This window comes from Cebidichthys violaceus, unplaced genomic scaffold (genome assembly GCF_023349555.1).
Source record: "Cebidichthys violaceus isolate CVI_PGR_0920_01 unplaced genomic scaffold, fCebVio1.0.p SCAF_12, whole genome shotgun sequence".
Classification (NCBI taxonomy): Eukaryota; Metazoa; Chordata; class Actinopteri; order Perciformes; family Stichaeidae; genus Cebidichthys; species Cebidichthys violaceus.
This window is the reverse complement of record NW_027176285.1, coordinates 5,870,452-5,885,140: the sequence shown is the minus strand read 5'-3', so window position 1 is coordinate 5,885,140 and position 14,689 is coordinate 5,870,452. Positions and strand designations below refer to the sequence as shown.

At 41.2% G+C, this 14,689-nt stretch overlaps 1 protein-coding gene across 8 annotated transcripts in view; it reads right to left on the bottom strand.

Annotated features, from left to right (window-relative positions):
- The window catches only part of tcf4 (transcription factor 4), a 223,871-nt gene that overhangs the window by 71,854 nt on the left and 137,328 nt on the right, over window positions 1–14,689 (bottom strand). Inside the window, exon 1 of one of the 8 annotated variants that reach the window (XM_068706003.1) lies at window positions 1–977. This exon is cut by the window's left edge and continues 1,704 nt beyond it. The exons of the other annotated variants lie outside the window; for them this stretch is intronic. The gene's annotated coding sequence lies outside the window, so the exon portion shown is untranslated. Of the gene's footprint in view, window positions 978–14,689 lie in introns of those variants that run through there. 8 annotated transcript variants of the gene reach the window in all.

The following is a 14,689-nucleotide window of genomic DNA, read 5'->3' as shown; positions in this document are numbered from 1 at the left end:
ATCCAATGCCAATATTGAGATCAATTCAAGGAAGCAATGTTCAAACTCAAATGAGCCAATAGGAGGCGCCATAAACACCTCCAATTTATTGATGTGAGTGTCTTGTTTTTTTTTCTGGCACACAATGTTTCTGGCATCACAGACAACTGTCTGTGGAGGTTTAATGTGGCCTTTTATCAAAAATACAATTGTGTTAAAACAACAGTTGTGTGTGAGGAGCTGTTCAACTGTATATATTTGCAACATGAAAACAAAGTTTTATTGGTCAGATGGCGCCTTGAAAATTAAAGGTAAACTCCAAAATACCGAAAGAGCCTCCATTGTAAGTCTGATTGACACGCAGGTCTGTGTACAGACCCAGAAGCACAGACTCCACAGATTTACCACAACGACATGCAGGTCTGCCGGGAAGGAATGTGGTGTTCCTAACTGCATCAAATCAGGTTTGTTTTCAATAAGCTTTGACATTTTTGGATCTATCTCTGACAAGAGTGGTCCGGCGTTTGAAGAGATACTTCTCTTCTGGATAATCACAGGCTTCCTGCTTCAACATTGGCCCCTCGTACTTATGTGCACACTCAGTTCTCCTGAGGCGATGGGGAGTATCACTGTCAAGCTCCCTGAGGTAAAAAGTAAAAGTGAGCACACCGGAAACCTCTTCGGTTTAAAGGTAGCAATTAAATATTGCGGTTCCGTACAGTTGGGGGACTCACAAGAGACTTTTAGTCTATAAGAATCAAGCTCCAAAATCACTGGATCCTACATGTCCCATAATGCAATCTGATCTATTCATTAGACTCTCCCTGGTAAATGCCAACTACTTACAAACTCTGGCGGCAACCTCCGGTTCTGAAAAGAGAAGCCAGTGCTGAAGTGCCTAAAACCTGCATCCTCTCTACTGTCCATCAGGGGGCGACTCCTCTGGTTGTATAGAAGTCTATGAGAAAATGACTCTACTTCTCTCTTGATTTATTACCTCAGTAAACATTGTAAACATGAGTTTATGGTCTCAATCGACAGGTTCAAGTCTTCTTCAACACAACATGATGTTCATTTTGTAAATGAATTGTTAATTGTAACATTTTGGTTGCGCTAAAATGTATTTTGTAGCGTTCGGTTGTACTTAGCTTCCCCTCTCCTGCCACGTCCGGTTGCAAAAAACCAAGATGGTGACAGCCGAAATGCCGAATTCAAGGCTTCAAAACGGAAGTCCACAAACCGTGACGTCCCTGTTACTACGTCCACCTCCTTTTTACAGTCTATTGTAAGACTTTAGTTTGTAACGCAGGCTTCATGTTGTTGTCTGTCCTCCAAAACCCCAGGCCAAGATAACGCCTCACTATGACATCATCAGTTCATTGACAAAGCCACAGAGCCACAGAACAACCTTACACCACTGTTTACACAGGCTGAGAAGCACCAACTCTCAAAAGTAGCCTTTACAATGATCCTAAAAAGTTGGTGGAGTTCCCCTTTAAAAAAACATGAAATGACACAGACAGAAAGAGAGAGAGAGAGATGTAGTAAGAGAGAGAGAGAGAGGGGGGATACAGGCAGCCACCAGAGACAGTGATTCAGTCTTCCAAATTTCATATTAACATCGTCATCATTCATCCTATTCAAACAAATAATAGACTCCAAAACAAGCGAGCAGACCTCCTAAACCCCTCTCTCTCTCTCTCTCTCTCTCTCTCTCTCTCTCTCTCTCTCTCTCTCTCTCTCTCTCTCTACCTCTCTCGCTCTCCCTCTCTCTCCTCTTCTTTCGGCTTTAATTTGATTAAAAAGCGAGCTGCAGGAAGGGGAGGGAGGGCTGATGCACATCTAATAAGTGGACCATCTGTCTGCAGTGCTGGCTGGCTCCCAGCATTGTACCCAACCAGACTGCATGGGACATGAAGGGAGAAGAGATGGAGGGATGGAGAGATTGAGAGAGAGAGGGAGGAAAGAAGAGCGGGGGGGTATATATAGAGCCCAAAAAGAGTGACCCGTTTGAGGAAAAGAAGCAGAGACAGCATTTTTAATTTTGCCTGACGCTTGCTTGGTCAACAAACCTGCAGAGGAGATGAAGAAGAATGAAGAGCGAAGGAGGAGAGGAAGAGAGGGGTGCTCAAAGGAGAGCATTAGGAGAGAGGAGAGGAGGAAAGGAAAAAAGGTGAGGGGGGATGAGAAAGAGGGAGAAGAGGAGAATGTTAGGGAAGGGAGAAAGCAGGCGGAGGGTGGAAGAGGAGAAACAAAAGAGAGGAGAGGAGAGGAAAAAGGAGGGAGGAGAGGAGGAATGAAGGAAAGGGGAGTAAACAGAAAACTAGGAGGAAAGTAGAGGAGGAGAAAAGGTGGGAAGAGAGGAGAGGGAAGGGAGGATATGAGGAAGCGATGGAGGAGAAGAGAAAAGAGGAGAGTTTCAGCTAAGTGTTCAATTCTGTTCTCATCCAAGCTGACCTTTGACCTTAAAGTAGTGCATTCTATTCCAAGCTTCTGCTCTGTCTATTTAAGGTGGACCGGAGACATAAATGGGACAACAGCCATTGTCCGTCTCTGCTTTAATGAGCCACCAAAGGTCACATGTTCCTTCCTCTTTCCATCCCTTTCTCATCCTCCCTGCCTTCTCCCCTTCCTCCCACCTTCCCTCTTTACTAATGCCCCTCCGCTTTCTCCTTCCTTCTTTCCCTCCCCCTTCCTCTGTGAAGTCTTCCCATCATCTTCCCTTCCCCAAATCCTTCTCTTTCCTCCTCTAAACACCTCCTGTCCTCCAACCATTCAACGTCTCCCCTCTTTCTCTACCTCCCTTCTCTCTAAACTCAACCATCTCCCCCACCTCTTGATCCTCCTTTCCTCCCTATTTCTTCATCCCCATCGCTTGTCCTCTTCATCCTGTCTTCCTCCTTCACCTCTCTCCTTTACCCAACTTCCGTCCCACCTCATCTACTCCTTCCTCCCACCACCTGCTTCTCCCCTATCTTCCCCCTCCTCACACTTCATCCCTACAGCTTCCTTTATCCCCATCATTCTTCCTCCCTTAAAATGTCATGCCCCCGTCCAGTTTCCCTCCTCCCTCCACTTGTTTTCTCCCCTATACTTGTCACTCCTCCCCTCCTCTCTCCCTTCTCCCCTCCTCCCCCTCCCCCTCCTCCTCTTCCTCTTTGGTGGTGAGATGACAGTTAATCCCTGGTTGAATTATAATCTCACATTTCATCCCAATTTCACGCCGACAGGATTTTCTTCACATTACGACGCCCAGTTGTCAATCACCCTCCCTGCTCTTTCTCAATGTCTCCCGTCCTTTTTCTCCACATCTCTCTTTTTGTCGCTTGAGTTCTTCCTCTTTTTACAGCATCTTTTATTATTACCTTCCCATTTTTCTGTCCTGCCTTTCTTCCTTCCTTTTTGCCTCGTTTCTTCCATTTTTCCTTCCCTCTTAATTGCTTTTGTTCTAATTTCCTTCTTTCTTTCCTTCCTTCCTTTCCGTAATCTTCCTCTTCTTCTTGCCTTTCTTTTTTTGCAATGACTCCCTTTATTCCTCTCTCTCTCACACACATGGATCAGTTCTGGCCTAAAGGCCTGGGAACTCTCTCTCACTCTCACACACACACACACACACACACACACACACACACACATACACACACACACACACACACACACACATACATACACACACACACACACACACACACACACACACACACACACACAGCACGACCGCACTTTGTTCTCTTCATACAGCCACTTCCAATCGGGAGCCTTTGATTTGAGTCTTTTTATGTTGCAGGTTTGAATTTACCAACAAAGTTATCGACAGGATTGAAGGGTCAAGAGTAGGCAGCTACACACACACACACACACACACACACACACACACACACACACACACAGGTTTTTGAAACAGAGGCACATGTAAGTGCTGTGAGGCAGATTGTGAGCAAGAGAGTATGAGGCCGGTATATATTTTCATCCAACTGTTGCGCCAATTTTTACCACTTGAATCTGTTGAAAAAATTACATTTAGGAAAATTAAACCAGGAGAGTTAACCGTCAAACTAATCTCAACAAAATTACACCCCTTCCCCTCAGCCATCGTGTATCCACCTTGGATAAATGTTATGTTGTATTAAAGTGATATATGTGCCTAGAAATCCTAGAAAAACTACCTTAACCCCATCTTGCCTCATAATTTTCAAGTTCAGACATTTTCTACAGCAGTCCAGCTCAACGTTGTCTGCGTCCAGTAACTGCTAGTAGCTAATGCAACGTGAATACATGGTAGAGATTCACCAAAGTAACAATATATGGTGAAAATAAGCAGGGCTCAGGTGGAGCCCGCAGCTGGCACGCTGACATGGCAATGTAACATCACCCAAAGCATGATGGGAACCCTGATGGCAAAAGTTCCAAAAAACATATTTATGCCAAATATAAGTAAGAAAAAAATAACTCTTTCTTTCAAATTTTTTTTCCATTACTGAGAATGTCCCATCAACACTGTTCTTACATCCCTGAAAAAAATGACACTCCCAACCATTATAACACTTCAGATGAGCCAACCTCCACCTACCACAATGTTGAACTGAATCTTAACGTTAAAGCAAAACAAAGCAACTTTAGGTTCAGTCAAAAAAACTACTTGGTTGCATTAGCGACATAAGCCCATACTGTGAAGTGAATGTAGTCACTGTGACATCACCCACTGGTTTGTGGAATACGTTTTTGAAGCCTTCGAGTTTGTCACTTTGACCGCCGCCATCTTGGTTTTTGCAACCAGAAGCAAGAAACACAGAACTTTACTTGTAATAGTGAAACTATGTTCTAAGACAAAAACATGGACATCTCCCAGACCGGATGGATGGATGGATGGATGGATGGATGGATGGATGGAAAGACAGACATAAAGACTTAAGGAATGACACTGAGAGAAGAAAGAGAGATTTCTTCATTCTCTCTCTGGTGTAATCAGGATGAAAAAAAAAAACTGACGTGGCCTCAATTCTGACGGAGAAAATCAGACGCTAATTTTCCTCAAAAAAACAAACTGAGAGAGAAAGACACACACACAATACCGAAAGTGTTTGGAGAGGGTGTGTAAGTGTGTCTGTGATGTGAGTGTTTGAGTGTCTGAAGAAGCGAGTGTGTGTGTAGGTGTGTGTGTGTGAGTGTGTGTCTGGCATCCATCAGAACCACAGCTTGCCGAAAAAACAGTAAGCACAGTGCAGAAAGAGAGAGAGAGAGAGGGGCGAACGAACGAGCACTGCTGCACGCTAATTATGTATGCATGATTTAATCTGCAACTCAATAATATGCAAATATATTCATATGTTAGTTTCTTAATTAAAAATGCAAAGCAGCCCTTATGGTGATTTTTCTGTGATTTTCTTTTCAGCCTAACAAACGGAACATTTTGAGAAATTCAACAAATTGGAGGGAAGCGCTACGGTGGTGGGAAAAGGGGGGGGGCAACAAATTAAACTTCCTGTTTCACCTTCCTGTGGATTGAGAATATATTCGGAGCAGGAGGGGGTTAACTTGTTGGATGGACTTTGTCCTACCACCTTAAGGATATTTCTGAAGTTACTTTGAAATTCAGGCAAGTCATATGGGAGTTACGCTAATTGCCAGTTTCTGACATGTAAATTTCATTTACTTGTAACGAGTCATAATTACGACCTGTAAATTTGGAGTATTCTGCCAGCTCATAAATCAGACTTAGTGTTTTGTTTTTCTGTGAAGCCAAACAAACATGGATCTCAGCCAGAGGTATGTCTGTCAAGGTAATTAAACATGAATTTATTGAATATAGTGCTTTATTGACAATCAAACTGTAATCATACACCTTACCTTCAATCTGTATAACTCTCCTGGGATGCATTACATAAAAGTGAGTATTTTTACTGGGGGTCCCACTCACTCTCACTCATGCTAAGCTAGCATTAGCTAATTTCTGTTTGGGATCTTCGTCTATCCTTTGACAACTTCAAAAGGTGTAGGGTCCACTAAAATACTACTGCAACGCCACTGAATGTGATATATTGAGGAGTGGCATGATGTGATAAAGCTCACAAAGTACAGAAAAGCAGCTCTTTAACTGCCAAATGACTAATACAACCCTCAACTTTACCTTCAACTGAACAGATATTACATTTCGACCCTGGGACGGATAATTATTTCCAAAAAGATTGAGTCTAATGTTTTAGCCATGTCGCCAGAAGGCAATGTCATTTAGGCCAGTCGGTCCAAAAACTCCTGAGGATGAAGCCTGCTGACTTTGCTGATCCCCTGACTTTACTCTAGTACCATTAAGAGGTAGAATGGTAGAATTTTGTTTTAATATATAAAACATATTGGAAATATTACCATGTAATTTGGTAGAGACATGTATGATCCCTTCAATCAGGTCAAAATTGCACTTTGTTCAAGTTTAGGACTAATTCTCATCAGGCTCAGCTGTAATTAATGTCTAGTGCTAATTAGCAAATGTTAGCATGCTAAGAAGGCAAACCTGCTAAGCGTCAGCATGTTAGCATTGTCATTTAGAGCATGTTAGCATGCTGACATTCACACTTAGCTAGTGTGACTCAGTTGCTGACCTACTCTTCATATACGGCACCTTGGTCAGTGGCCCCGCGGGTCAAACTATGACGCTCTAGTTACCCCTCTAGCCTCAGTTTTGCATGTGTCAATTGCCACTCGTTATATGCACTGTCTTTTTCAAAATAAACTCCCGTTTTCGCAGGAAACAACTTGGTTAGGTTTAGGAAAAGATCCTGGTTTGGGTTAAACTAAGTATGTTTGTTTCGTAGTGAAGTATACATGGTTACGTCGGCGACGTAGTTACTTTACTTACTGTCCTGTAACTTACATGACTGTGATACGTAGAGTTATGGAAGTTCAAATAAGTCAACGTTGAATATTGGTTGACATGAAGAGCACTCTCCTTGGTGAAAATCCTGTGTTTGTTAGACCCATCTATCATCCCGATCGCCAAACAAGCCAAGAAGAGTTTGTCGCCCTTTATACTATGTAGCCTGACTTCCTAAAAAGTACCGATAAAAAAAACATAAAATGGGAGGAACAAGAACAACTCTGGGTGTATAGAGCTCAACGGTGAATGAACACTTCTTAAACGTCTCCGGTTCTGCAAGTAAATTTCCCATTCATTCACTCCACTGACGTTTCCTCACATAAAGAGTTTTACACATGGAACTAAGCCAAGACCAATCATGACCATAGAACATTTGATGCGGAGCAAAAAGAAAATGAAAAAAAGGCAAAGGTACAAGACTGTGTGCGTAATTATTTTTGGAGTGAGGGAACTACTCAAACCATAAACCACTGAGAATTGCATACTCAAAAGACTTTGAAACTAACTGTTTGTGTCTGTCACAAACAAAGACAGACACAAACATATCTCGGCGAACTATTTGCGTAGCATAAGAGAAAGTATCCAAACGAGCCACTGTGTTGGTCCGTTTTGAAAACGATGGGGACATGTACCTAGCAAGGTAAACATTTCCATGCTAACAGCGAGCTGCTTCATTCAGAGACGCCGCTGTTGCACCTTAGGATTGTGGGTAGCGTAATACTTCTCCATGACATCGCGGATAAAACCTGTTTTTCCAAGTCTACCATGGATGGTTAGGACTTCATGGCAACTAATCAAAAATTCTCTATTCTGAATATGAATGGGATTTTCGCTTCCGGAACCTCACTGCTGAGCTCAATTTGGACCAGTCCTGGCTATATGTCCAAGCATCCAGATCAGACAGCGAAGACAGGCTCGGTCAACTCCTCTTGGAGAATTGCAACATGTTCATCAGTTCAACAGTAACACCTGATTTGGTGTGGAAACCTGCCGTCTTCCTGCTGAGCAGCTCACTCAACCTGCTTCTGAGAGAAAGGCTCGCTCAGCGCTTTGTGCTCAGGTGTACTTTACACAGAGCATGCTCAGAATGAAAACAATGATTAAAGATGGAGCTAATCCACGCCACCAGCATGCATTACAACCACGCGGCAGGGTGTGTGCTCTTTATTTGAGGCTGATATTCAGAAGTCACAGGATTTATTTTTTGCAGCCAGCGCTCCTAATTAGAAAAAGTTTCACACATTTCTATTATTTTCTATCTTCTGCCTATAAGTTAATTTTGGTAATTCACTTTTTGCTTTTTTATTTGACCAATTTGAATAGATTTTTCTAGAAAATGCTCACAGATATTCCTGTTTTGTCTTTTATATTTTGTGGTACTTGTTTCTCTTCCTCCCCTTCTTCCACAGCAAGTTCTAAAATGTCTCATCTCTGATTTAGCGCTCACATTGTGGAGGCTGTGTTTAGTGATATATATAGATAGGTAAATGTTTTATTCCATATGTAGAGCAGGCATTAACAGCTGTATACACCAAACACACCGTCAGATCAGAATATCAACGTGTTTTTACGGTCATAAACCTCCTCAGGACAGTGGACTGACCAAGCCCGCCTGCATCCTCTTCAAACCTTCTTCTGCAGACTTATATATAGTTGATAAAAAAGTCATCATGATTCAGCAGCTACATCATGAGTGCTGATACATATCTCTCACATTTGCTTTGCTTCTTTCCGTGATCACAAATACATTTTTCCACAAGAAACCGGTTTTGACAGCTTGTCATGTTAAAATCACACAGCATATTAGCTGTCAGCGGGCACCGCTCTCCATACACTACTTGGTGTTGCATTAAAGGAAGCTCCAACATATGACAATTAATATTCAACTGCCTAAAAAAAAAAAGAAAAACTCAAAACCAGCGGATAAACAAAGGAATCGTGGTTTCTATTAAAATTATGAATCTGGCCGTTGTCTTTGACGTGTTGAGTGAGCTACCATGAACGCATCACAGATTAATTTCATCTTTGAGGAACTTCATCTTAACTTACTCCTGCCTACAATTAGTGATCTTTGAACAGCTCATAAGCAAAAAAAGACAAATATAAAGAATGGTTTGACTCCCTGTGAAACTAAAGGTGGAAAAAGAAGAAGAAAGCATGATTGAGTTTGATATTCTGTGCAGCCGAGCTGGACAACTGAGATATTTAACACATCATCAACAACTTAAAGCAGTTTTGTCACCACAACTGATTTGTGTGTGTGTGTGTGTGTGTGTGTGTGTGTCTCAGTGAGTGTATGTGTGTGATAACATGTGATTTCCATTACAGCCTTGGAGCAAATTAGAGTGCCGCTCTCTGCTGCCTGTTACTGCAGCCAAATGTTTGGGCTCAGGAATGCACCAGGGAACGTCCACAACTGCAGCAGGCATCCATGTGTGTGTGTGTTTGGGTGTGCATGTATGTGTGTGTGTGTGTGTGTTTGTGTGTGAAAGAGAGAGAGAGGTCTTTGTGGAAGCCAAATGTCCTCACAAGGACAGAAAGGCAGCGAACATCTTCAGGCTGAGGTCATTTCATTGACAAAAAAACCTTTGAAGCGTCTGAGGCAGTTGTGGAAGAAAATCCTTCTCCAAAGTTAAACTTTTAAACTTGTAACTTTTTATTGTCACATACAAACAAAATGTGAGCTCTGTATTCAACCCATCCTAAGCATTAAGAGCAGTGAGCTGCACCTGAGGAGCACCTGGGGGGTTCAGTGTCTCGGTCAAGGACGCTTCGATATGCAGACAGGAGGACCAGGGGATCGAACCGGCAACCTTGTGGTTAAAGGATGGCCCACTCTTACAAGGTCAGATGGTGGTCTAGTTGACCAGTTCACCAGCTAAGAGGGTAAGCTGTAAGCCATTGGTACACCCCAATGAGCTAACTGAGAGCTAGCTAGCATAAAATTTTTGGGGCAAAGATAGGCTATCAAACATCAAACAGGGCAAAACTAACATACTGTATTGAAAACCTGTGGGGGTGGAGTATGTTGTCCCTTTTTTAAGTTATATTTTCCAAGTGAGAGATATCATAACTTTTCAGAAATTACGATATTTGTGACTTGGACTTACAACTATGAGGGTAATGTGAATTTTTTTCATCTACTAGGCTGCTCATTATTACAGACAAGACGATATGAATACATCATAAGATGCTATCCAATATCGGCTAACAGGATGCAAACTCCATATTAGCAAGACAAAGATAACCTATCAGCAATCCAAAATCTGGTACAAAGCTATAGCACAACATTTTTAGGGCTAAGCTAACCGCAGTACAATATCAGTTATAAGGCAAAAAAAAAAGAAGCTAGCATACCATTAGCAAAGCACGACACAAGACGCAAAGCTAACACAGTGTTAGCAGGGCAAAGCTACCACATTCCAACATCATGGATGTATAAAGAGAACTGGAAAGCTAATTAACCTAAAAAAGGAAAGAAAAAACACACAAAAAGCAAACAGTTACAGACATCTATTTTCCAATAAAAGTCTAAATTATAATTCCCCAGGGCAATGCAAAAACTGGCTTCGGAGATTCTGGCGCTCTTCCTGGGGGCTTGTCCAACATCAGCCAAATAGCTATCACACAACTATCTATGTGTGCTTTAAACCACAATTAGTTAGTTAATTACTTAAACCATGAGGTCATCCCTGGCTGAAGTTGGTCTCTGGGTTTCTTCACTATAAACACTGACGCTGCTGCAGGACGACGGCACCATTCTCGACTCAAGTTGCTGAGTCCATCATTGTTTTACATCAGAACACTTCAGAGTGCATCATGACTCTTAAATGAGCTCTTACCAAGAAGCTGTGTTTAAATCCTCCTCCATGTGTTAGCAATCACTTTAACCCATGGCTACTGGTATTTGACACCTGTCAGCTGTAGCGTGAAGCATTAATACTGTCACTGTGGTGACCTGCAGTTTAAAGCTAGGGTAGGTAATGCATTTTAGAAACCTTTTTTGTTATATCTGTTGAAATTCGGTTTACATCCTGAAAGCAATCAATAAATCAAATTCTCTGACAAAAAAAGTGGTACCTGCGTGCTCATTTGCTGAAAAAAATGAATAATTTAGTTAGATAACTGGTAACTACCAGCGACCAACCAGACGAAACCAGACGGGGCCGAGGACATGTTCTTTTTGTTTTGTGTCTTTGCATGTCAAGCTGCATATGAATGCTTTCTGTCTCACCCCTCCCTCCCTGTAGCCTCCTTCTCATTTCATCTTCTGCCAAGGCCCGGTACAAGATTGCTAATTTGAGCAGCATGCTAACACACACACACAAACACACACACACACACACACACACACACACACACACACACACACACACACACACACACACACACACTCTATTTTCAGCACTTCACACACAAGGAGATGAGGTTGTTTGAATTCCCTTTTTAAGCACTCTCAACTGAGGTCAAAGGCTCTGCTTTTTTATTTTATTTTGAATCAACAAATCAGCAGTTTTTTTAAATTTATTTTAAACAAAGACTTCTTTACTTTTCCTTTGGGAAATTTCTTCTTATTTTTTCATATTGCTGGGAATATGCAAACTTTCATGAAACTGTTAAAATCAAATCAAAACACCAAATGCAGATGTAATAACACAGAGAATAGACAGACACTTAGCTTTCTCATCTGATGCTGTTAAAGGTTTGTTCACACCTATCTTTTAAATACCTATAATATGAACACATGACATAAAATGTTGATCTTTCGATGAATAACTCAAAACCAAAAGCACACAAAAGCAAGGCTGTCCACAAACAGCAGGTTATGTCATGAAATCAGAGTCAGTCCTCAGTGAACAGTAGCTGACTGCTGGGGTCTGTGGCTACTCTGTGGTACCGGGGTCCGCCTGAAGGGGCCAGTATGGCTCACCAAAACCGCTCCCCCCCCACCCCCTCACCACCACCACTACCTCCCCACCCCCCATCCCTCCTCCACCCGCGGCCCACCAGGGACCGCCGGCTCTCCTACTGTGCCTTCTGCAAGACCTGGCGTAATTTAATTAACGCTGTCGACTTTAAACAAAACCACATCTGAGCCGAGGAGAGAGAGAGAGAAAGAGAGAGAGAGAGAGAGAGAGAGAGAGAGAGAGAGAGAGAGAGAGAGAGAGAGAGAGAGAGAGAGAGAGAGAGACAGACAGACAGAGAGAGACAGAGAGGGAGAGCAGGAAATAGCCAGGGATGGGAGCAGATCGCCCTGGTCGGATCGCTGACAGGATTTAATCGTTCAGGGTTTGAAAATACTTGTTCGGGGTCCGGTTGAGTAAAAAAAAATATATCCCAGGATTCCTTGTTGAAATGACTGATAGCGGAGGAAATCAAGGTCTGCTTTTCAAAGGCTGGGGCTGGTAGAGAGCTGAAGATCAAACCTCACAGTCCGGATCCTCTAGATTAAAACTAAAATACTAATGATGATGAGCTTCAGGTAAAAATGTTATTTTTGAAAATGAAGATTTGTCATCACTGCAGCTAACCCTAACCCTAGTCTTTGGAATAACACGGTTGCTCGTAGACATTTTAAAACAATGCTTCTTCTGTGTTTAGAGATGGTAAATGCTTTACTTTGTGTTTTATCTCAGAATCTTTTGTGAAGCATTTGAGCAGGATATTCTAAATTTGTTAAAGATAATACATTATGTAATAATAATGGATAGATTTTAGAGCAAAGTGGGGAGTTTAAGAACTTATTTGATTAAATGACAGACTTTTACACTTTAAATTATCCACGTTTCACAGATTCTGGAACATAAATGACAACTGCAATGCGTTTAGATTGTGGAATTGCATAAACCAGAAACCCCAAAATATAGTGATGAGTAATATTTCTTTCAACTTCATAAAAATAGCATAATACATAAAACAAATAAGAGAACATCTTTGATATATAAAATCATTCACAACAAAAGCTTTATTTATCTAATTTCAAATGTTAGTTTAGACTATTAAACACATTTCAATTTTGGAAAATATATAATTAGTAATAATGGACACTGTTAATATTAGAATTTGGAATCTGATGTGAAAAATAAGGGATTTATTCTATTTTTATATTATCAATAGTAAATCATATTAGGTTCATACTCGACCAGATCAAGTTCATATCTGATTTTCAATTTAAAAAGCTCCACAAGCCTTTAATTATCACCTACATTTTACCCAATTAAGAAAACAATTACAATGTATGATAATAAGCAGGTTCCACATAATTTAAGATGAAAATATCAAAATATGAAATAAAAATGTTTTCTTCAACTGTCTCAAGAGTGACCTGGAAATAGTTTACATGTAAACTCTCTCTGGGTACATCAGGTACATTCACAAGCCAGTTTAATGACTGGACCCAGTGTCACTGTTAGTGTGTGTGTGTGTGTGTGTGTGTGTGTGTGTGTGTGTGTGTGTGTGTGTGTGTCTGTGTGTGTGTGTAGAATTGGAAACACAATGAAGAAATAAAAACATGAAATGGACTATAAATGAGGATTAGACAGGCTCATGCTGACACATATATCATTTTACTTCTACTTCCTGTAATAGTTTCATTTGCACGGTTCCATTACAGCCATTTTTTGGGGGGATCATGTTGATATATAGATTGCTGTTTATTCATTCAGCATTAGCAAAGCTCTGAGGACGAGCTGCAGAATCAGCCCGAACAACAAATTAACTAAAACAATCATATCTAAAGGAGAAAAAAAAACACTGTTATCCTCCCAACACCAACAAAGAAAAACAACAGCGAGACGACACTCTGCAACCTGCTAATGTTAGCAACTGATGCCTAATTTCCTTTTGATTACAAAGACATCCCACGCTCTCCTCTCAAGTGACGTTTAATTGTTTCTCGAAAGTAAATCATCAACTCAGCAAACTAAATTTGACAAACAACAATAGCAAACTTGCAGCGCAGGGAGACGGGAAGCAGGGGAGAGAGAAATTAATTAATTAAAAGAAAAAGACCCGTCTTCTGCAGTGGATGTGAAACATAGATGAAAGAAAACAGACAATGCTTCTTCTTTTTTTGCCTTAAATGAAGTGCGTTCACAAGCAGGAGCATATGGGAGGGCAGCAACACAACAACAAGGAAAACAACAGGTTTTAAACACGCACAAATAGCATTTGAAATCTTTCTGAATTCACCAGAAACAAAGTGCAATGGAAATGCAGGAAAACAGAAAATGTTCTTTATGTTAGAGATCTTAAATTTAAACATCATACACATCAAGCCCAGTGTGATTGAAGGCTCTCACTGTGAACTAAAACTACAGCTAACAAACATGCTAGGAGGCTGAAACGACACTTGAAATCTCTTTGAAATCAGCAGAGGAAGTGTCAAAGTCTGAAAACATCAACAAAACAAATTCAAAAGGATGAACATGTCACAACATATCGAGCCTTCACCTACCAACAAACAATAATGTTATTAGATGCAGTGTGTGTGTGTGTGTGTGTGTGTGTGTGTGTGTGTGTGTGTGTGTGTGTGTGTGTCGCCTCACTTCATTTGGCTCCTACAGGCCACAGACAAAATATGTTATCAGTTGTTTGTCCTTCATGGTTCGGACAAAATAAGGAAACCGTTTTAGTGCATTAAAGTTACAATTGCTTATACTTATAGAACATAACTGAAACAGATTATCTGTGAATCAGATGTTTTCAAAAACATATTTTAGTGAAATGAGAAAGTTTGTGACTCAGCCACACCAAGCACCGCCCACCAAGCACCGCCCACTAAGCACCGCCCACCGGCCGGAGCAAACTTTCATATTTTACAGCTAAACATTACACTAA